Source organism: Furipterus horrens, unplaced genomic scaffold (assembly GCF_987537825.1).
Source record: "Furipterus horrens unplaced genomic scaffold, mFurHor1.1.pri manual_scaffold_1, whole genome shotgun sequence".
Classification (NCBI taxonomy): Eukaryota; Metazoa; Chordata; class Mammalia; order Chiroptera; family Furipteridae; genus Furipterus; species Furipterus horrens.
In genome coordinates, this window is record NW_028327171.1 from 130094133 (window position 1) to 130116671 (window position 22539).

At 40.6% G+C, this 22539-nt stretch overlaps 1 protein-coding gene across 1 annotated transcript in view; it reads right to left on the reverse strand.

Annotated features, from left to right (window-relative positions):
• Window positions 1–22539, reverse strand: part of NCKAP5 (NCK associated protein 5) — a 1035979-nt gene that overhangs the window by 854703 nt on the left and 158737 nt on the right. The gene's annotated exons all lie outside the window — the stretch shown is intronic.

Here is a 22539-nt window from a genome sequence, read left to right on the forward strand (position 1 = left end):
TGTGAAGTGCTAGTTTTCAGATTGGAGAGTAAGGTAAAAATGACAGGTTTTTGGAAAGCAAATTGCTCAACAAGGCTCTGAGTCAGGGGTGTATTGGGGCTCCATCCACACAAGTTCATAGGTTCTATCAGGATATTTACATGAAATTAGGCAGAACATGTGTGACAATAGGAATAGAAGAAACAAAGGTAAGAGGTGGGTAAAAAAAAAAACAAGGAGAGAAAAGAAAAAAAACAGAGAGAGAAGGAAAAGCCCTGAAGACATTCTGTGAGAGAAGAAGTAATTTTCAATATAGGTCTTTTATTCAGCTGTGCTGACCTGAAGGTTTAGAGAAGGTGAAGGAGTTTCTACTCTTTCTCTGAGGTGAGCAACTCATATGCCAAAGCTTGACATGATTATCTCATGAGCTTTGATAGTTCAGTATCTCGGCTTCCACAGATACAACTGTTTTATGGCTCCAAGAATAACCCAGTCCTTTCTAAAATCTAGTAGTCGTGTCCAGGTCGGCAACCTCTTCGTTCAAGGTACTTGCTGGCTGACGATATTATTTGAGCTCTAATAGAGGTTGCCAACCCAAGGTCGTTTTCTTTGTGTGAGGAGGAGGCTGCGCTGGAAGACTAACTGGAAAGCTATCAGTAATGTTCCAATTATTAGATTGGGGTGGCCAGATGTCAGGGATTTAATATTTTTATTTCAAACTTTTGAAGATTGGCCAAAGTCAAGTAAGGACTTATACCAAAGTAGTATGAGCTGTTTTTGGTTTGAGACCCAGTATCAAATTGGTAAAATGAATGAACCTTTAGTCGGGAAGAAAACTTTTCTGTGATCTGGTATGTATTTAACTGGTGAAGCTTATTTGCAAGTTAAACTAGTACCATCACAAAAGAAGGAAATACCCAAGTCTTTCCATCTCAGTTATCTGTGTTCTAAAAATGCAAAAGCTAAATGAAATTTCTTAAACACATTTCAAAAGGTAATGTGATAAAACGCATGTCATGTGGACACATCTTTCTGCCGCTTCTTTAGAAGGCACATCACAAAACCAGCCCTTGACTATTGCCAACTACGAGTGACACAAAACTAAAGTGTTATTTGCAGATTCCTTAATTTTTCAGAGGAAAAAAGGAATCCCAACTTGTTTCTGACCCAAATCTATTTTTCAAATAGTTTCTCTGATCATTCACAAGCCTTTAGAACATTGTAAATATTTGTAAGTTTGGACTTGATCACCTAGAAATATCTGATTAGTCAATCTAAAATCTACCGAGTCTAATTGATTTTGCAATAAAAACACAGAATCTTATGAAACACACACACTGCTTTTAAAACCTTGGATGTCTGATTTTATATTTGCAAAGCAATATCAATCATAGATGATTTATTTATTTTTCAATACAGCCTGAAGAAAATTCTATTCATGGTTAATTCAACTATAATATAAAAACTGAGAAAATCTGAGCTTCAGTTCTTTAAAAAATAGTCATGTAGACAGTCTATTCCAAATACTCCAAATCAGTGAGGTCTTACCATTTATTCAACCCTTCTGAAGTTCACAGAAGTGTGACTTTTGACAAAACTTTTCCTTATCATTTACAACTCAAGCGTGCTTACCAGATCAGAGACACTGCTCCATAGACACATGTCTTTCTGTAGCAGAATTTTGGAAGAGTTCTGAGAGACAACTTGAGTGGGAGGTCTGCAAATCAGACACAGCAACAATTCATCTCAAATATCAAACTGTCAACTGAAATGGCCACATCTGAATGAGGTAACAATGCTCTTGGCAAAACAAAGTCCTTAAACTGATTATAAAGGTGACAGGATGGCTTTGGACAAAATGGGAAGTCCAAACATTTAACTGGGATTACAAACTGGCTTTAAAAATGTCTATCTTGAGACATTTGAAAAGAATCTAAGGAAGTAACTTGTTGTCAGATAGTATAAAATATCTAACATTATATTTCCCTCAGAATTGAAAATCTATAACATAGATTTCTTTTCCTATAAGAGCTCTCTCTTCCTTGCTCACTGATGTCTGCAATTATATCATTAGGTATTTCCACTTTTACCACTTATTTAAATGCAGCACAGAGGAGAGCTCTGCTATGCTTTTTCTGTCACTGAAACTCCATCTCTTTTGCTGGGAGCACAATGAAAGCTGGAATCTTAGTTTTTCTTTATTTGGTATTCCTCTCCCTCTGCTAGGCATGTGATATCATAGAATCACTGAGCTCCAAAGGACCTCAATGGGCCCTGTCCTCTGATCACAAAGACAAAAAGATGAAGCTCAAGCTCAGAAGAGAAAGGAGAATTTGTACAAAGTGACTCAGTCAGATAGTGACAAAGCTGGGACCAGTACTGCGGAGCCCACAGCATTCAGAAATCTACTCTTCAAGCATTTACTGAGTTCTACTGTGAACTGGGCACTGCATTATATTCTGGGGACATGGCAACGATGGCAACAAGGATTTTTTCCCATAGAAGCTTGAGATCAAAGTGAGTTGGCCAGACTAAAAAAAAACAGTAGTTACAATGACTCTACATACTTAAGTGTAATTACAGAAGTTGAGTCCTTAATTAACCTCTGTTGATTCAAACTAAGGAACTTAGTAATTGATATATAAACATTTACATAGAAGATTTCATCTAAAAACAAGTACTACAACTTAGATTCCACAGACAGTTTTTTAACTGAGATCCAAAAAAAATTTAATTTTAACTTTACTAATGAAACTTTTCTTCATTTATAGATTAAGAATAGAGAGCTCAAGCATTTTAACTATATGCTCAGGATTAAAGTTGTGTTTATTCATTTATTTAGTCAATTTATTAGATATGCTTACAAAGAATATGGACACAGAAATCTTGATTTGACTAGTTCTGGTGTTCAGATCTAACTGGTTACTATTAACAATAGCTAAGGTATTAATTTTTCTAACAGATCAACTTGTACATTGTCATGGATGATGATGAATCTTATTCAAGTTTGAACCTTAGTCCATTCAATTTTCCATGAATTCTCTGATTCTCAGATAATTAGTTTCAAGAAATACCACCACGTGGCACCTTATCATTTTACAGCCCTACTGGGAATATCTGAAAAGTGTGAAAAGAACACTAACTACAAAATTTGATAGGGAAGTGGCATTAACAGTCAATTCTTGGCATGCAGTTTTTGCCTCATGGAAGCATCAACCCTCCTGAGATTTCTGAGTGCCCATTCACCTCACATACTTGTTATAACTTCATTGTCTACTGCTTCAGTGCCTGGCCTTTGGTTTCCCCAACAATCAATGGCTTTCCACAATGGCTCCATCTGGTCCACTTGTACCACTTCATCTGGTTCATATGTGCCTTTTCCAAAATGTATTGGATTTATCCAGTTTTGGAAATGGGCAGGAAATAAAATGCTTGGGCTGCAATCTGCCATTTCGGTGACCTTTTGCTAACCCTCATCCACATAGACATGGGTCATTAGTCCTTTTTTCACTCTGGGACATCACATAAATAAATGCTGGCTGATTTCTGAGGGCTGAGAGAGCAGAGAAGAAATTGAGTCCATTTATTGGAATGCAGTAGTGAGAGTGAGAGAGAGAGAGAGAGAGAGAGAGAGAGAGAGAGTGTTTTGTTGTTATTGTTGTTTGTTTGAACATTTTTCTAGTCTTTTTCCTTTGGCCAATAAGTCACTGCCAGTCTCAAGACTGAACTCAGTTCTCTCCCCTCAGGTCATATATCCACACTATACTCTTGACATTCATAAGGCCCAAAACAGGGACTCAGTCATGAATGCAGCTCTTGAAGCACATGCTTTGAGCTTCTCTGACTTGCACAGGAGCTATAACCAGAGCTCTGAAGGAAGCATGGCAATAATTTGAAAACAAAATACTGAATTTTAGAAACAGCTATAGTTTTAAAGATTTTAAAAGAAACACAGTGCCTTGAACATAAGGTGCTCAATTATATGATATTTGATGGCACAATGACTGAATACTATGCTTCCCTGTGGAAGTGGGGCCTTAAACGAAGGTGGTCACTTTTCCTTGCTCTACGTAATGCAGGCATTGGGAATATTCTTAGATCCCATCCAAATGAGTAAGCCTGCTTCCTGGGCTACTGAGAGTGGGCAGAAGCACTTCCAGCTCTCTGGGGAGAGCCACCTTTTTATGTAACCAAGAGTGTGCGTGTACATCATGCACAATACTCACCAGAATAAATTTTACTTAGTGGTAGAGGGATCCATAAAAGGAACAGAGCCAGCAATAACACTGTTTTTATTTCAATAGCATGACTCTTATTCTTTTTTTTTTATTTCAGCTGTTTTTACTTCAATAGAGTAACTGTTATCATTTATTTTTTTATTTCACCCAGCCATCCATGGAACATGGTTAAATGTTCCCCTTTACCAGGCACTGGGGTATAACTGTGAACAAGTCAAAACTTTTATTGCTTATTCTAGTACTCTCAACACAGTTCTCATTGTTGTCGGGGTATACTTTTTAACTTTCTTGTGTTTTCTTTTTTTTCCCTCTCTGTCACTTGATCCTTATATAAGTCCAGAAGAAAATGGAGGCTCAGAAAAGGTTAAAGGATTTGAGGAGGGCACATGGCTACTCAGTAGCAGAGCTGGGTTATGACACTAAGAACTATGAGTCATTTCTATCAGTCAGTTTCACTTCCCTTTCTAAGGAGCCCTGCAGCAACATACTTATCAACAGGGGCCGTAATCTTTCACTGCATCTCTCTGGGCAATGGACTTTGAACAGAAACATGTGATTTGTATGGTTGTGCTTTCACTAATAACCACTGTTCTTAGTTTTCTAATTTTCCATTTGGATCTGGGAATCACACAGGAAAAAGGATGAACTGTCATCCGGCTCCTAGTATGTTAAGACTCCTTCTACAAAATTCCTCATTTAAGAGAAGTTTTTTTCTTATTTCCAGACAATGTTCAATTGTAAAAGAAATATAGACTTGATCTTTAATTCAGTGTGGCAAATAGTATGTGTATAGGAAAACCAAGAAACTGGTTTTTGGTCAAACTGTTCTAATTCAGAAACTCAGTACCAACTCTTACCAACTTATGTGACTTGGAGCAAGTTATTTAATTTTCCTGAGCCTCAGTTTTCATATCTCTAAAATGGGAATCATCATACATGCACCTCAGATTGTTTGGGAGAATTACTTGAATGTTAGCTTCATGAAAGAAGGACATTAGCTATCTTGTTCACCAAAGAATTCTGTGAAGAACCAAGTAAAATAAATATTTGTTGAATAAAGGATAACTTAAAATATGTATAATGAATCTGTATAGTGCCTAGCATATCAACAATGGCCAGTAATTTACATCTAAGTTAATTTCCCCCTTTTCTGCTTTCTTTTTCATTTAGTCAGAAGATTGGAACTCATATGAGTAAAAATAAATGTTTAATGGATATAATTTGCAATGAATGAAATTTTACGGACTTATATGCCAGAAAAGTCCTTCAAAGGTGTGCTGGAGAGTATGATTGTGAGTCAGTCAAAATTACCTGTAGGATATACCTCTCTTCATTATAGAGCACACTGTTGATCATCCTCACCAAAGCTATTGAGAGTGAAGGAAGATGGTAATAACTATGTATGGTGCTGGTGGGTACTAGAATTATCGGGAAGATCGCTTTGTAAGTTATATAATTTTCTAACCACTATGCTGTACACCTGAAACTATTATAAAATAATAGTTAATGTCAACTTTAATTGAAAAATAGTGACGAAAGGAAGAAAGACACCTCCAGGGAGGAGCCAAGGCCTGGGAGTCCTGCTTGTGGCTCTCATCTTCATCCCACGTGTGAAATCTCCCTCCATACCCCATGACAGGCTCTCCAGGCCCTTCAGTGCTTCTGCGGAAAATGCTTCATCATCAACAACAACAACAACAAAATATTGCCTGTGATCTGTTTCCCATCACAGAAAATAAAAAATAAAGGTCTGATATTGGATATTTAGCTCCATGGGAAACTACTACCACAAATAGAATTTTGAAAATTCAATTCAATTTAAAATGCATTAAAGTTTATTTAAAGAAATCTTCTGTTAAGTCCTTTGTTATGTGAGGAGTCTCTCTGGAAAGAGGAAAAGCAACCCTCAACTGCATCTTTTATATAAATCTGGATTCATAAACAGAACTTTCTTAAAAGGAGGCATGGAGGCATCAACTGCAGGAGCTGAGGGCCTGCACTGCTTCCCAGTACTTCTTCAGAGAGGCCTTCCCCATCCTCCCACTGCTCAGATCTGGTAGGATCTCTCATTGCGGTGCAAAGGAAGGTTTCTGTGCATGAGGGAGGCCAGACTGTTATTTGAATAAAGGGCTTCCAAGCTGAGGGGGAACTAATTGCTTTGAGAAGAGCTACTATAAAATGGCCATTGAAGCTATGGCACTGAACCCTACAGAAGATGGCATTCTGGGAGTAGCCAACCCCATTGCCGTGGGAAAGGGGAGCTAGAAACTACACTGATTAAAGCATAGAGAGGTATGTTCCTCTCAACTTTAAAACGAACTAAAGATGCATGAGGACAGCGCAGGTTTTAACAGCATGAGCTTTGTAGTAAGACAGACCTCCGTGTTTACTGCCCATGTGATTCTGGACAAATTATTTAATTTCTGGGCCTCAGTTTCTTTATCTGTATAATGGGAATATTATAGACCTCCTTGTAGAGTTGTGAAAATTAAGTGAGCTAATGTAAATAAAATATTTAAGTCCAGCACCAAGAATATAGTAAATATTCTATAATGTTAGTTGCTATTATTATCAATAGCATTCATTCAAATGGGAACAAAAAACACATGGAATATTTTAAGGTCATCTGACTGTTCAATAATACTGTCATCATCATTTCATACTAAATGGTTACATGTCCCAGAATTCACTGTTTATATATGTCAGGGCTACTCCACCCTGAACCAACGGCTGAATCCAGTCTCTTCCCTTCCTCCAAGATACCAATCCTGTACTTCATTTTTCCAAACTCCTTTCTCAACCAATGACAACTGGATAAGCTGGTTTAATTTATGTCAGCCCTTTCAGGTGATATAATACAGCTCACTTAAACACTTTCAAACTAATTTTAATTCTAGAAGTTCAGCACCACTTGTGCTCACATTTAAGGTAGCAACTTACCTGAGCAAAGGATTAGGCCTAATTAGAAACAGGCTGTAAATATTATATAAGGACCCTGATGTTTCTGCTCAGTTTAAGTTACACTGATTTCCAATCATGCATTTTATCTTTTGGCATGCATACGTAGGTGCCCAATAAATGTTACCTTTGGTGATAATAAAACAAAAGCCTAACTTTCAAAAGTGAAATATCCAAAAGACCATTGTCTGGATTCTTGGCAGCAGTCAGAGAGCCAGTTTTCCCAAGTCAGCTGCCTCTGAGGAGTTTGGCCAGGGGCCAATTCCCAGGGTTGGTGCATTCCTGGGGCCTGGCAAGAGGCCACTGGGACCCTGTTTCCTCTTTCGTTCTCTTTATGTAGTAGAAAATCTTTCCTGCTTCGACCCCTCCATGTCTGTTTGCCCCATCGAAGAAAAGAGAGGGAGTCACATGGGAAGTGATCCCCAGTCCCTTCCCCAAATCTCATCTCCCATTGCTCCAAGTTGGCACAGCTCAAAGTAATTGAAGGCATAAGACAAACAAAGGAGGGCTCTGCAGCCAGTCTCCAGCCTGATTCTATCAGGGGCACAGGGCCTGAGGCAGAGACCCAGCAAGCCCTGTGCACAGGGAGTCATTGTGCACTTGCTTGGAAGGCTCCCGGCACTTCTGGAAGCCTTTGGAATAAAACTGCATGTTATAAATAGACATTGGCTGGGCTTCAAGGGTGAGAGCAGTAGGCCAAAAGTTCCAGAAAAATATAACACTCTGCATAAGAAGGTCTGCAGTACCGCTCATTAATAGGCAACTATTGAGCAACTGGACTAAGAAGAAGGGAATCCAAAGGTTTGATTAGATACAACCTGTAGTTAACGCCTGGTGAACATTTCGGGCTGATAACATCATGATATGCCATTCAGTTTTTAAACACTATATATGAATATCTGCAAACCAAACACTAAATTTATTTTTTTTTTTTTTCTGAATGTTCCCTTCCATCTGCAGACAAAGAGAACGGTCATCTGGAGATGCCACATCAGGCGGCTCGACATATTGTCAGTGCAGAGGAAGAGACTGCGTTCCAGGCACAATACTGTGTGTGCTAATTGAATTCTTTCTCTTAACTGTCCTAGCAGCCCTTGGAGTAAGACATTATCACCTCTTCATGCAGATGAGGACAAAGAGGCTCAGAGAAGGTAAAGTAACATGGCCAACCTCACGTAGGCAAGGTATTACTGGGAGGCCGAGTTTCAAATCTGGTTCATGCTGATTCTCCAGCCAGACCATGTTCTTTCCACATGTTCCATGGAATCTATTTCCACTGAAGCCTTTAAAATGAGGGTGCTGGACACAAGACGCCCTCAATACATGTTTCTTCTTAGAGCTGCCACTGTTGCTTAGACTTCTGATAAGTTGAGGCCTAGCAGGGCTGCTTCAACTGCCGTAAGAATAGTACCTTTCCTTTACATAGAGTCCTACCATGTCTAAAACAACTTCCTGATCTTTATTTCACTGTACCCTCATGGCAACCCCACTACCAAGGGCACAGAGATTCAGTGAAGGCCACAGATCTACTAAAGAGTTCACCTCAAGTTCAAATGTACACGTTTGGCGTTGTAATGCAGCGATCAATGCACCATAGCACATTCCACCCACCACACCACACAGAGCCCTCCCTAGGCATTCGTATCAGCACCTCTGAGAGAAGAGACCATGTCACTGGCCACATGGAACTTGTGTAGTGAAGGAGTCACAGCATATTATTCTGGTTAAAACAAAGTAACACATAGAAACCCAGTTCTAATAATATATAGATATAAACTGGTCTGACTTAGGATTATATTTTCTTCTCATTCTAGAAATGTGAGAAGAGAGGGGCTAGGTGAGACATATATTATTTAGAATCAATGGGGTAGATATACTCTGTTGGCCTCCACATATCCACTTTCCAACCTTCTCTTCCTTGCTCGGGGTTCCTTTCCCTCTGGCTTCCTATGGGTTTAGTAAGTGAAAGAATCTGGCAGGGCCCTGGAGAGCGGGTAGGGAGTGCAGCGGGAGGTTTTATGTTCTTATTCCCTCCAGACTGGGCTGCCATTGGTTGACTGCATACCACCACCTAAGGACATTTCCTGACAAGTGGCTCTCTCCTATGGCCCCATGGTTCTGTGGCCACTGCGTCTCCTTGCCCTTTCAGGCACAGTAGTGGTAATGGCGCCCACTGTTTGTAGCCTCAGGGTGCTGCACTATTACCTTGTTGAGTCCCTTACACCCTGCCACTCCTTTGTAAGAGGCCCTTTATTAAGCCCTTCTCCATCACATGCTTGAGTGTGCCATCTGTTTCCTTCTAGGACTGCAACTGATACAGTAAGTAAGGAAACAATGTTATGGATATAGCTTTTGTAGACAAAACTATGGCAAGTTATTCAGGTCCTGCTTAGAGGGCAAGACATGCTAACCATAGAGATTTGGCTCTCTCCTACCTTCATGTCCTTCTTGCTACACTTCACCAAGTAGAAATGAGGCCAGACAGGTCTGCCTCAGGGACCTACCAGTGGAGTTTCAAAGTTAGCCTAGATCTCCAGACAGCTACTTCCCACAGCCATCTTGCTGGGACTGCACTCAATGAGGAAGAAAGGACAGCATGAGCCAGGTCCCAGTCATGCACAGTTGATGCCTTCAAGGACTTCCTGCTCAGCCTCGCACCCATCTATCCTGGATTATGGCCAGTCTTCACGGCCTCGCTGTGTTGAGGGATGGCAGGCCTCTGAAAACACCCCTCCTCCCAGCAAGAGCAACAGTCCCTGAGCCTACTTATCTGCTGGCTCTGACAGATGGAGCCCAGAATTTATCAGACCAAATGATTTCATTTCCTTAGCACATCTATGTGCATGAGAGCAGTCAATCAATTAACTGTATTAGAAAACCTACCAAGCTGAAGACAATTGCTTATAACTAAGAACCAGAAAGGTGCTGAAAGACAGAAGGCAGGCAAACCTCAGAGGCATCTTCGGAAATGGACAATTATGATCCATTAAGCCTAGTTAAGGAACTGAAATTTATGAGGAGGAAACATCTGGAACTGCCTGGAATGTGAAAGAACCAGGAGGAACCACTGTTTGGTCTTGTACAGAGCAGCGGAGACAAGTGATTGTGTTAGGAGAGAACTGCAGAATTAGCACATGAAAGGGACAGAATGGAGGCAGTGCATCTGGTGTTAAGTGAAATGTTTTAGTACAATGGCCCCTGGATTTGCTTGTGAAATATTAACTGAAGTCAGGATGAATATGAGGGCTGTCACATGAAGAGAAAACTGGCAGAACGATACTAAATACTGGCTAAGCTGATCCCAGGCAATAGAACATGGCATTTCAACAGAAAGCAATGAAAATACTGCTTAATCCACAGCCATGAACCCAGTGCAGTTAATAAATATTAATTGATAATGATGCATGATAACACATGCTGGTAAATTAGTGTGAGACAGGCCACTGAAATATAGCTAATATATATATATATATATTTGATATAACCAGAGAAGGAAAACTCTGACTCCAAAAAACCTCCGCTGCCTTGCGGCATACCTCTTCAGGGGAAAGGCTAAGGGAGTAAACCCCGACAGAAAATCCGGAGCCGGAGTCCCTAAGGCGGTTTGACGTTGTAGTCAACACCGGCAACTCCTGCGGCGCACCTGAACCCAAGCTGTATCGACTCCGTCTTTCCCTTGGACCCTTCAGCTGCGAAGAGAGGGGGGGTCTGCTGCATGGGCAACAGCAGACCCTCCATATTACCCTGCCCAGGCTCTGTAGCTTCAGCGTCATCACAAGATGTCGATTCAACACGGGAGGAGACAGATACCATGTCACTCCCGAGTCGGACTGCACAGCCATTCTCGGCGGTGCAGATAGACTCTTAAGAAGCTACACCATCGTCTCTCGAGACGGACGGCTGCCGACGACGACGACGACGACGACGACGAGTTGATATAACATACTGATAAGTGAATGAGAAGAAAAGAAATCAAAATGGTTTAGCAGTGAATGAATTCTGCCATGCACCAGGAAGTATGAGTAAGAGAATATTAACAGAAGGGTGGGAGGGGTGGCTACAGGGGACAAAAGAAAAGTTAAGACAATTAATTCAGGATTACAATGGAGCTTTCTTAGGGTCTCAGCAATTCCTCAAATATAAGCTAGGCACCTTGGAGTCATGCACTATTCTTTTAAGACACCGTGGTTTTCTCAATAAATTTCTGCTTCAGGAAACTCAGGGACACCATTGGTTGAATCTGGACCAATTTCCTAACAGAGGATATGAAAGCTTTCTTCCTTGGGGAAGCTGTCCCTGATTAGTACAGCAAGAAGAGCAACCTCCTTTTTATAAATTCCATCATTCTTGCTGTTTGCACCACTGTTTACCTCCTGAGATTATAGGACTATGATTTATGAACATGTAACCACACCTTTTTAAAAGCTTTGTAAACCAGAAATCATGCCTTGTATTTCTTACCATATACTTGAGTCTTCACTCTTTTTTATTTTTGTAAGTACATCTTATTGATTATGTTATTACAGTAGTTCCAATTTTTTTCCCCTTTGCTCTCCTCTGCCCGGTACGCTCCTTCCCTCCAGCAATCCCACCCCCCTTAGTTCACGTCAATGGGTCATGCATATAAGTTCTTTGGATTCACCCTTTCCTATATTATTCTTAACTTCCCCCTGTCTCCTTTGTACCAACCAATTATGCTTCTTAATTCCTGCACCGTTTCCCCATTTTTCCCCCTTCCCACTTCCCAGCCGATAACCCTCCAAATGATCCCCATACCTATGATTCTGTTCCTATTCTGGTTTGCTTAGTTGGATTTTCTTTTTATTTTTTAGATTCAGTTGTTGATAGTTTTGAGTTTGTTGTCATTTTAATGTTCATAGTTTTGATCTTTTTCTTAAGAAGTCTCTTTGACATTTCATATAATAATGGCTTGGTGATGATGAACTCCTTTAGCTTCACCTTGTCTGGGAAGTACTTCATCTGCCCTTCCATTCTAAATTATAGCTTTGCTGGATAGAGTAGTCTTGGTTGAAGGTTACTGCTTTTCACCACATTGAATACTGCTTGCCAGTCCCCTCTTGCCTACAAAGTTTCTTTTGAGAAATCAGCTGATAGTCTTATAGGCACCCCTTTGTAGGCAATTCTCCGCTTCTCTCTTGCTGCTTTTAAGATTCTCTCTTTATCTTTCACTTTAGGAATTTTAATCATGATGTGTCTTGGTGTGGTCCCCTCTGGGTCCACCTCGCCTAGAATCTCCATGCTTCACGGACTTGTATGTCTATTTCCTTCGCCAAATTTGGGAAGTTTTCCTCCATTATTTTTTCACATAAATTTTCAATTTCTTGCTCTTCCTCTTCTCCTTCTGGCACCCCTATGATTCGGATGCTGACACATTTAAAGTTGTCCCAGAGGTTCCTAAGCTTCTCCTCATTTTTCTCAGTACTTATTTCCTCATTCTGTAATGGTTGACTGTTTTTTTCTTCCTTATGTTCCAAATCATTGATTTGAACCCCGGTTTTCTCGCTTCACCATTGGTTTTGTGTGTATTTTCCTTTGTTTCACTTAGCATAGCCTTCACTTCTTCTCTTACAAGTTTGCCATACTCAAGCGTATCTTTCAAGCCTGTGAGCACCTTTATCAGCAATGTTTAGAACTCTGCATCTGTTAGGTTGGCTATCTCCTCATCACATAGTTCTCCCACTGGAACCTTGATCCATTCCCTATTGGGTCATACTTCTCTGTCTCCTCATCTTGACAGGCTCCTGTGTTTATTTGCCTCTGTGTCTTAAGTAGAGCTGTTGCTCCTGTTATGTTTTAAGGGGCAGAGTCTTAGGGATTTGTCAGTACAGGGCGACCCATTTCACCACGTTGTGGCACTGTATGTGGGGTCTGAGAGAGAACAATGCTGCTTGCTCAGCTCTCGCACCTTTTCCAGGCACTTCTCCCACTTCCGTATGGGACTGGCACCCCTCTAGCTGTTGACCTGGCCATCGTTCCCAGAGTGGGTAGGTCTGTGGATGTTCTAGGACCATGGTGGCCTTTTAAATAAGCAGACTCTGCTGAGAGACCAGCAGTTTCTTCCTCCACCCCAGTCCCTACTGGTTTGCACAGTCAGAAGCAATGAGGCTTGATATTCCCCAGTGCTGGGACCATGAGCTGTGCAGTCTGGTAAGGAGCTTAAAAAAACTCCCTAGGTGTCCCTTCCTGACTTTTTAAAACATATAACTGTGCTTTCTGCCAACCTGCCACTGCCGCCACCACCACACCACATCCTCTCCACCCTGGCTCTGCCCCTCCTAACTGTCTGGATGAGTATTTCTTCTTTATATTTTTGTTTGTTGAACTTTCATACAGTTTGATTTTCTGGAATTTCTGGTGGTTTCTAGTTTTGAGGTAGCTGTATTCCTTCTTAGTTGTGGAGGGAGATGCAGCATGTCTGTCTATGCTTCCATATTGGCTGGAAGTCCCCAAGTCTTCAGTCTTAATACTTCACAAGCTTTTAAACCTAGTATATGCTCAATTCCTGTGCAATTAGGAACTCTAGAAAGAAAAGCAGGCACCTATCAGTGAGAACACCCAGGTGCCTATGGGGTTTGAGGAGCAGCTTCTGCGGAATTGATGAAAGCTCTACCTCTTGTTATGGACAAAGCACTAGAGAGTCCATCATGGGATGATCTTAGCCTGCCAGAGAGTGATGCAAGAAACAATTGCCATGGAAACGTATATGATCTGATGTGTCCAATTGCTGAAAGACAATGAGACACCAGGAGAATTACAAGCAGGTCTCTGAACCCTAAGAAAACATAGAACACGCCAAGCAAATATTTGCTCATTTGTACTTATTTCTGCTATAGAAGCATTATTTCATCATTGATCAATAACAGCATGTGAAAAGGGCTTTCAAAATGGTTCTAGTTCCTATTTTCATTTAGTGAGACCCCATGTGTGCCCAAAGCTACATCTGAGGGAGGCTGACAACCATCACTGTAGCTGCTCTAATCCTGGTCTGTGGCCTGGGCAAGGAAAGCCATCTGTGTGCAGGTGTCTTGGGCCACACTTGCTAGACTAAGGGCAAGTAAAGCTACCTAACTATTCTTAAGTCACAGATACCTTTGAAAATATGATTATATCTATGGACTCGCTCCCCAGGAAAATGCATGTACACACATAAAATCTAATACAATGTCTTTCAGAGAATTCAAAACCCCTGGAATTTTTTCACAAATTTGTCCTATCAAGCGCCTTGGGACTTAAGAGGATCCAGATATTGTGTTAATAATTTCTGATATAAAACAAAAGTCTTTACATATACTAGAATCATCTTTGAACAAAACTGGAAAGCAGGGTGTCATCTACCCTCTCCAACCTTCCCAAACAGCCTTTAGTGCCTTCTCCAGGTAGTTCCCTCTTACTCCATTTCCAGTATCACCTGCTAGTATATACTGAGTTCATGAACTCGCTGCTAAGTTCATTCACTGGCCCATTCATTTCACTGAATGTTTTCTATGTGTCAGACTTAAGGGACACAAATGTGAGTATAACATAGCTCATGCCCTTTAGGAGCTTACAATTCAGTTCAGTCAGAGCTGATTTTGCTTCCCAGGGGACACCTGGCAATGTCTAGAGACAATTTTGGTTGTCACAAGTAGGGGAGGGTGCTATTGGCATCCAGTAGGTAGAGTCCAGGGATGCTGCTAAACATCCTACAATGCACAGAGTAGTCCCCCTACAAAAAATAAATATAGAAATATAAGGTCCAAAATATCAGTAGTGCCTTGATTGATAAATTCTGCTCTAGAGTAGGAAGGTATGTGACAAAGTGGTAAGTGCAGTGACAAAGACCAGAAGTATTAGGGAAGCTCACGAAAAGAGCATATGAATATAAGAATTCTGGGAGATATGGTTATGATGGCAGCCTGCCTTGTTTTCAATGATGAAAGGGAGGAAATAAGAAGGGAAGAGAAGAGTCATTCATGGTAAGCAGTCACCATAATGAAGGCAGACATTCCTTTGGGCAATGTCAGAGGATAGAGCACCAATTGCAAGTGGTGAGCAAACAAATGGCAATTTGGAGAGAATCTCCTCATGGGAAATGATGTTGGCTCCTTACCCACCTCCATTAGTCAGTAGCCTGGCCAAAAGAATGTGCAGCCATCTGGTCGGACCATCACTGAAGTTATAAACCGTATTGCATGCTGGGGGACATCTAGCTATACTTTGGATGTGCCCCATCATTTGTTGCTTCCACCCTACTCTATCCACATTCTAGTCAATAATCCCACCTTGTATACATAAACATCACAATCAGTCCTCGTGCAGGTAAAAATAGAGAATTATAGATGCATGATATTATATATATATATATATATATATAAACACACACACACACACACACACACACACACACATATATATATGCATGCTACTATTATAAACTTAAATCTCTACAGAAGTTTGTTTCAAGATCTGGTTAATCAGAAAAAAACATTAGGACCAGCACTCAGGCCTAGACCATGTATTGGGTTGGCCAAAAAGTTCATTTGTTTTTTCTGTAAGACGCCTCTAGTAGTGCTTAGTTTTCTTTAACTTTACTCATTAACACTTTTGTTAGGTTGTATTGCAACAGCTGTCATATCAGCTTGCATTTAAAAAATTATCAAAATAGGTGAATTTTTGTGTAGCCATGTTAATCTTGAAAATGGAAAAAAACATACGATTTTTTGGCATATTATGCTTTATTATTTCAAGAAAGGTAAAAATGCAACTGAAATGCAAAAAAAAAAAAAAAAAAAAATGATTTGTGCAGTGTATGGAGAAAGTGCCGTGACTAAGTGAATATGTCAAAAGTGGTTTGCAAAGTTTTGTGCTGGAGATTTCTTACTGGATGATGCTCCACAGCCAGGTAGACCAGTAGGAGTTGTCAGTGATCAAATAAAGACATTAATTGAGAATGATCAATGTTATAGCACACAGGAGATGACTGACATACTCAATATATCCAAATCAGTAACTGGTGGAAATGAAAATGTGTCTTGTATTTTATAAAAAACAAAAACATACAGACTTTTTTGCCAACCCAATACCTTCTTTCTTCTTTGTAAAACCTCCTCTTCCCACCTCCTTTGAAATTACATTGCAAAACCAGGCCTGGCCTCTTTCATAGGTAGGCAAAACCATGGCAGTTGTGCTAATACACAGGTAAACCTCTAGCCCTGTTGAGGCTGGGGCTCTCCAAGATTGGGAAGCCCCACACAAGGAGCTCCCCATTACTGGAATAGAAATGGTCCCTGCCTCTGAGCTGCTAGCTATGCATTGGCAACATAGTCTGAAGCCAGACCTGAGTTGAAATCCCAGCTCTATCTTGCACCAGTTCTATAGCCTTGAGGAAGTTAATTAACTTGTTAAGCTTCAGATTTCTCATTTGTAAAATAGGAATAGAGTTCCTACCTTAAAGGGCTGTCATGAGTATTAAATGGCATTTTCTATCTAAATCATTGAGCAGAGTGCCTCAATAAATTTCACAGAGTGAACCTTAATAAATTTCAGCTATTATTACTAAGGGAAGGAAGCCATCCTGGTCTCAACTCAATGCCTGATTCTCTGCCTGAATATAATGAGCTTTCTGCTTAAAATGGATTCAATGTTAAATTCTGTCAGCCCCTACTGTTGACATATTCCATGCTCACAGCCTGGATGTATTCTGCTTCCACTACTCTGTCTTGCCCTTCATTTAGACTCCGTCCTCAGCAGCAGTGTTGCTCAAATCTCGAAGCCACCTACCAGCACTGTTGTTGTCAGGTTCTGGTCTCTTCCTATCTGTCTGGAGACTAATTATGACCATTAGCAACCAGGCATTGTGGGTTGTGCCCACCTGGCCAAGACTCCCCTGCCTTCCCCCAGCCCATCTGCCCCAAATCTACCCATGGTCACCAGGAATCTGTACTGCTGGAGAATAAGCAGGTGGACAGGACATTTCTCCAGCATGTTCTTGACCTTCCATGATAGGCTTAGTGAGGCTGGTGAGCAGATTAACTAGGTAAACATTCACTTAAGAATGTGATACTTTTCTAACTCTACCACTTCCCATTTTTAAGGGAGAACAGTCAAAGAGTCAGCATACCACTTTAGAAAGGTTCCTAACCTACGTTGGTCTGTTCTCCACTTTTTTTCCCCACAAAGGAGGCCTTGACTGAATCCTCAAACACCACCAACCTTCCAACATCTGGCTCTAGTTCATGGTCTCTGTTATTCTTGGGATATTAGGAAATGGTTGGGATACTAACCCTGTTACGGGCAAAGAAGCAGTTGCAGAATAAAAAGCTCTCTCTCATTCTTTGACCCTCCTCCCCTTGATACTTACTTGGGAAATCTTAAACAATCCTGATACCATAGAACAAAGGTGAGGCTTTCCACTGGGCAACTTGGCCTTTACCCAATGGTCAGGGGCAATGAGTAAACCAGATTTTATGTAGTAGAAAGGGTCAAGGGCAACTGGAATTTGCTAGCTAGAAACCTTCTCTAGTAAGCTGGTAGTGTGTGCTCTGAATAGCATCTCTACAGTGAGATGTGGTCTAAGTGCAACACCAAAAGAGTAAAGAAGGCTACAAGCATATCTGAAGCATAACAAAATGTAGAGTTTTTCTTAGTTTTCACTATCCACTGGCTGCACTGAGCAACACTCAGAATGCCACTATCTTGTGTTTAGAAAATGTCTTGGTGAGTTTTCAGCTTTTTAAACTAGGTATTTCCCGATGCTCAACTTCTTGCCACTTGGGTTCATGCATCTTTGCTTAACAGCCTAAACCTGTTCCTTTGCCTCCCTGGGTGTATTGCATGTCCTGAAGGTAGATACAAGTCACAAGTCAGAAAGTCAGTCCTCAGGAAAAGTGAACCTGCACTTTCAAGTTTCCCATTACGTGATTGTGGACAGGTAGCTATTAAGAGTCCAGCATGCTCCCTGTTTTTGTAAATTAAGTTTTATTAGAATATAAGTCACACCTATTTATTCATGTATTGTCTGTGGCTCCTTTACTGCTATAACAACAGAGTAGTTGTGTATGCTCATTTGACCTACAAAGCCTAAAATAGCTACTCCTTGGCCTTTTACAGACTTTGATAACTCCTGCTTTGAGATTGGTTTGTGATTATAGAGGCTGAGAAGTCCCATCATTTGCCTGAGAGCTGAAGGCCCAGGGAAGCTGGCTGTATATTTCTAGTCCAAACATGAAGGCCTGCGAACAAGGTGCAAGTCCCACTCCAGGTCCAAAGGGCCAAGAACCAGGAGAACCAATGTGTGAGGGCAGGAGAAGATGGATGTGCCAGCTCATGCAGGGAGCAAATTCACCCAACCGATCCTCTGCCTTTCTGTTATAGTGAGGCCCTCAAGAGATGAGATGCTGCCCACCGCATGGATGAGAGCCACCTTCATTACTCAGTCTACCAATGCAAATGCTACTCTCTTCTGGAAACACGCTCACAGACATACCTGGATATAACATTCTGCCAGCTATCTTGGCATCCCTTAGGCCACCCAGTCAACTTGACCTACAAAACTAACCATCACGATTTTATACATGAAAGAGTTTCCCTGCGGAAAAAATAATTCAGTGATGAAATGAGTTGTCATCAGGGGTATAGAATAATACCTTGGGTTACATCCTTCTTCTCTCCCATCTAATCCTTACCTATGAAATTCTCTCCATTGCTTCAAAGCACAGCTCTAACTACAGCTCCGTCATGGTTCCTCTTTACCATGTCCCAAAATAATCCCAGCTCTTATCACTGTCAGCACCTCCTTCATGTTAAATTATCTTGCCTGCATATTAGATCAGCTTCCACAAATAAACTATAAATACTTTGAGGAGGAGTATTTCCTTATATAAGTCAGGGGTACGCTGCAGGAAAGAGATAGCCCACTCATAATTGAGGAGAGGTTGGTAAAGGAATTATTCAATAAACTGTGGATAGACCTAAAGCAAACATATATGAGATGGGATGGCAACACCCAGGAGTCATTAGTACCAAGAAGTCTAGAAGGGGTGTGAAGAAATAGAAATGTGAGAACACAGAGAGAGCTGTGGTTATGACTGTAGCTAGAGCTGTGAGAGAGGTAACTAGGCAACCGCCCAGCAAAAAGCTGTGACCATACACAGAGAAGCCCTGTCACAGTGGTCCACAATCAGGCAGGAAGAGAACAGAGAAACAGTGACCTTGACTACTTTCATCTCCCAACTTTTGATCTCCTGCTGGGTCCTCTCATCAGTCAAACCCAACCAGGTCCCAGAAAACCAGAGATCCTTTTGACAAGATCCACATGCTACATCCTCCATGGGTGCACAATCAGATACGGAAGGATGCTGTGGATCTGGAGAAGAAAAATGGCACCTATACAGCACATTCCACAGCTACAAAAACACCTTAAATATAAAGCAGATTTTCAAAGGTGCTTGTTGATTGACTTAATTAATGCATGCCTATGGAAGGCCTAATTACTCTAATGATTTGGATATAAACCATCAAGAGGATGAAGGATGAATTGAAGGACCTTTGTGGGACTTGTCTTGCTCCAACAAGTCTATCAAAATTGCACAGCTATCATAGCTGAGTGTCTAGCATAGCCAATATTTGTCTTTCTTTTGGTGGGAACAAAGGAATGGGAATACCACAAAGAAATACATCATTCATAAGAGAAATTGCTACTCACATCTGTGCTTAAAAGCAAAAAGTACTTTTCCCTCAAATTAAAAGAGAATGTTTGCAACTGAAATGTGAGCTGGTAAAGAAGATAACACTCCCCAGCCTTCTCATCAGTTAAATGCTATCATAGCTGCACATGTCAAATAGCTGTACCTGAAGCCTGGGAACGATTCTTGCAAATAAAAAAGCACAGTGTGAAATGCTAACTCTTACTGATCAAAAAGCATCCTGGAGTGAGCTTAACAGCTTTGGGTCAAGAAGAGGTTTCGATTTCTAGGATGATTTTTATTGTTATCAGAGAGAAGTCTCTACTTGCCATCAATAAGCAGCTATTCAGCGCACTCCTATTGGTGGACGCACACTTGTACTCACTTGTTCTCTCAGGATCTTTACCCCCCACATTGAAACATATTTTTCATTTCAGTTTCACTTACCTGTCACTTTCTTCTTAAAAAGGATGATTTATCAAGTAAAAAATTATCAACATCAAAGAATATGTCAACATTACCAGTGTACACACATATACACACATACACTCACACTCATTCATTCAAACTCTCCTCTGTGTCATGTCCTGAGAGCAAAATTGTAAGAAGTAGAAACTCATATCCCCCAATTGGAAGTTTTTTAAAAATATCTGAAACTGAGTTCCTTTATTCTCTGGTTCCTCCAGCCTAAAAATTTAAAAGCTGTTACAAGAAAGCTATAATTTCTACTTGACACTCCATGATTTGATTATGTAAAATAAAGAGTGTAATGAAGTTAATAGTACCTTATTCTCGCAGTCCATTATGAGAAATTATTTCCTGCAAAATCTGAAAGTGCAAATTACCTCTGGGTCTTCTCACTCTCAAAAATATGAGTCATAATGATTATGGCAGTGGAATTTCAAGACAAGAATTTAATGTTTCTCTTTCCTCTAGTCTGTTTTCCAAAAGGACATCTTCTCTTATAGGGGTATTACACACAAAGTGATAGACAAAAAACTGGAGTGACAGGTAGATAACCTCAGTTCTACTCTTGGTTGTATCCTGGTTATACAACCTCAGCAAAAGCATTTAACTTCATGATATTAACTACTCCTGCAAAGTGAGGGGACTGGATAAATCATTCCCAATTTAGTAGACTGTGGTTTAAAAAAATAACATAAACTAGAACAAAGTAAAATAAAATACACACACCTTGGGAATAAAGAGTGACTCATATGATGTCAGATGTTTCTTTCATTTTTTTCTTATATTTCCCTGCAACCCTTACCTAAAATCATCCTTGTGGCCTCCTTGTGTAGTTATTTGTATGATTTCAGCATGAAGCCAAAATGAGGGCCATGTCTTAGGTTCAAGTTATGTATAGACCAGTCAGCTTTTATCTCATCCCCCTCCTTCATTTCTCTCTGACAGTCACAATAAACTTTATTCAAGAAACTTCCAATAGGTCTCATGCTCAAGAGTCCTCTTACTGTCATTGACCCAGCAGCAGTATCTTATATGAGGAAAGAACATAATACTAAAACAGAGAAAAAATTATAATCTCCCAGCTTAATAGTGTAACGTTGAATAGCATGTAAGCACCCCCATACACTGGGCCACGTAGTCATAAGTGAGCACACTTATTGTCAGGATTTCCCCAATATGCACATGAAGATGTAACACTTAATCTGCCTCTACGAAACAAGAAAGATATTTCTCTAGTGTATAAACTCTCCTAAGCATCATTTAGTGAGATTTAACAGGATTACGTTTCTTAGGTGGTGCCAAGCAACAAGTTCTCAGTTTTGCAGTGTTCTTTTAGGCTGTAATCAAGACACATGTTCACAGCCCCCACACTTAGGGTAGCACAATATGCCAATGGGAACGCAAGCTTGGTTTGGGGCTTCCAGCTAGCACTGGTAATATGACAAGCTTTGATTTATACTCACAGTCAAATGCGTTACTAAGCAAAATACAAATGTGGGCAAAGATTTCGTTTAGACTGTTTCCTCTTTCTCTGATTTTCAGGTACCCAATGCCTTCATACCAATCCACTCCTCCCTTCTCTACTTGCCCCAACCCAGCCCTGCATTCCAGCACTCTGTGTTCTGTGTCCTTTCGTTAACCAATTCCCTCAACAAAACTCTGCGCATCTGGATGACATTTGGGAGTGACCCAAAATCTTATATTAATGAGTGCTACTATGAATTATTGAACGACAATAGCTTAGCATGCTTGATTTGATAAGGTCTTGGCATATTCTCTGGGACCAAAGGCAGAATTTGGGCTTTAGAGACTGACATTTGGGGGTTAAGAGAACCTTTCCTGTGCTGTTCACATAATGCTACATAGACATCTCTGTCCCCTGCCTAAGCATAAGACAGACCCCAATGGCAGGTTGATATATAAAAAGTATTTTCCTTGTCAAAGAAGAGACTGAGAAATTATATTTTTATACTAACTCCCCAGAAGTTGCAAAAGGAACAGATACAAACACACACACACACAGACACACACACACACACACACAAATTTTCACCACATTCTACCTGGAGATAGAAACACATAAGAGATGAAGATATAACCATTGGGAGGAGAACTTAAAGTACTATTAAAGTTCTTGTCTCTGAAAAAAATGCTGCTCAGTGCATAGTCCACAGAGATACAGAAGTTGCCTCTAATAAGAGAAGAACTAGACC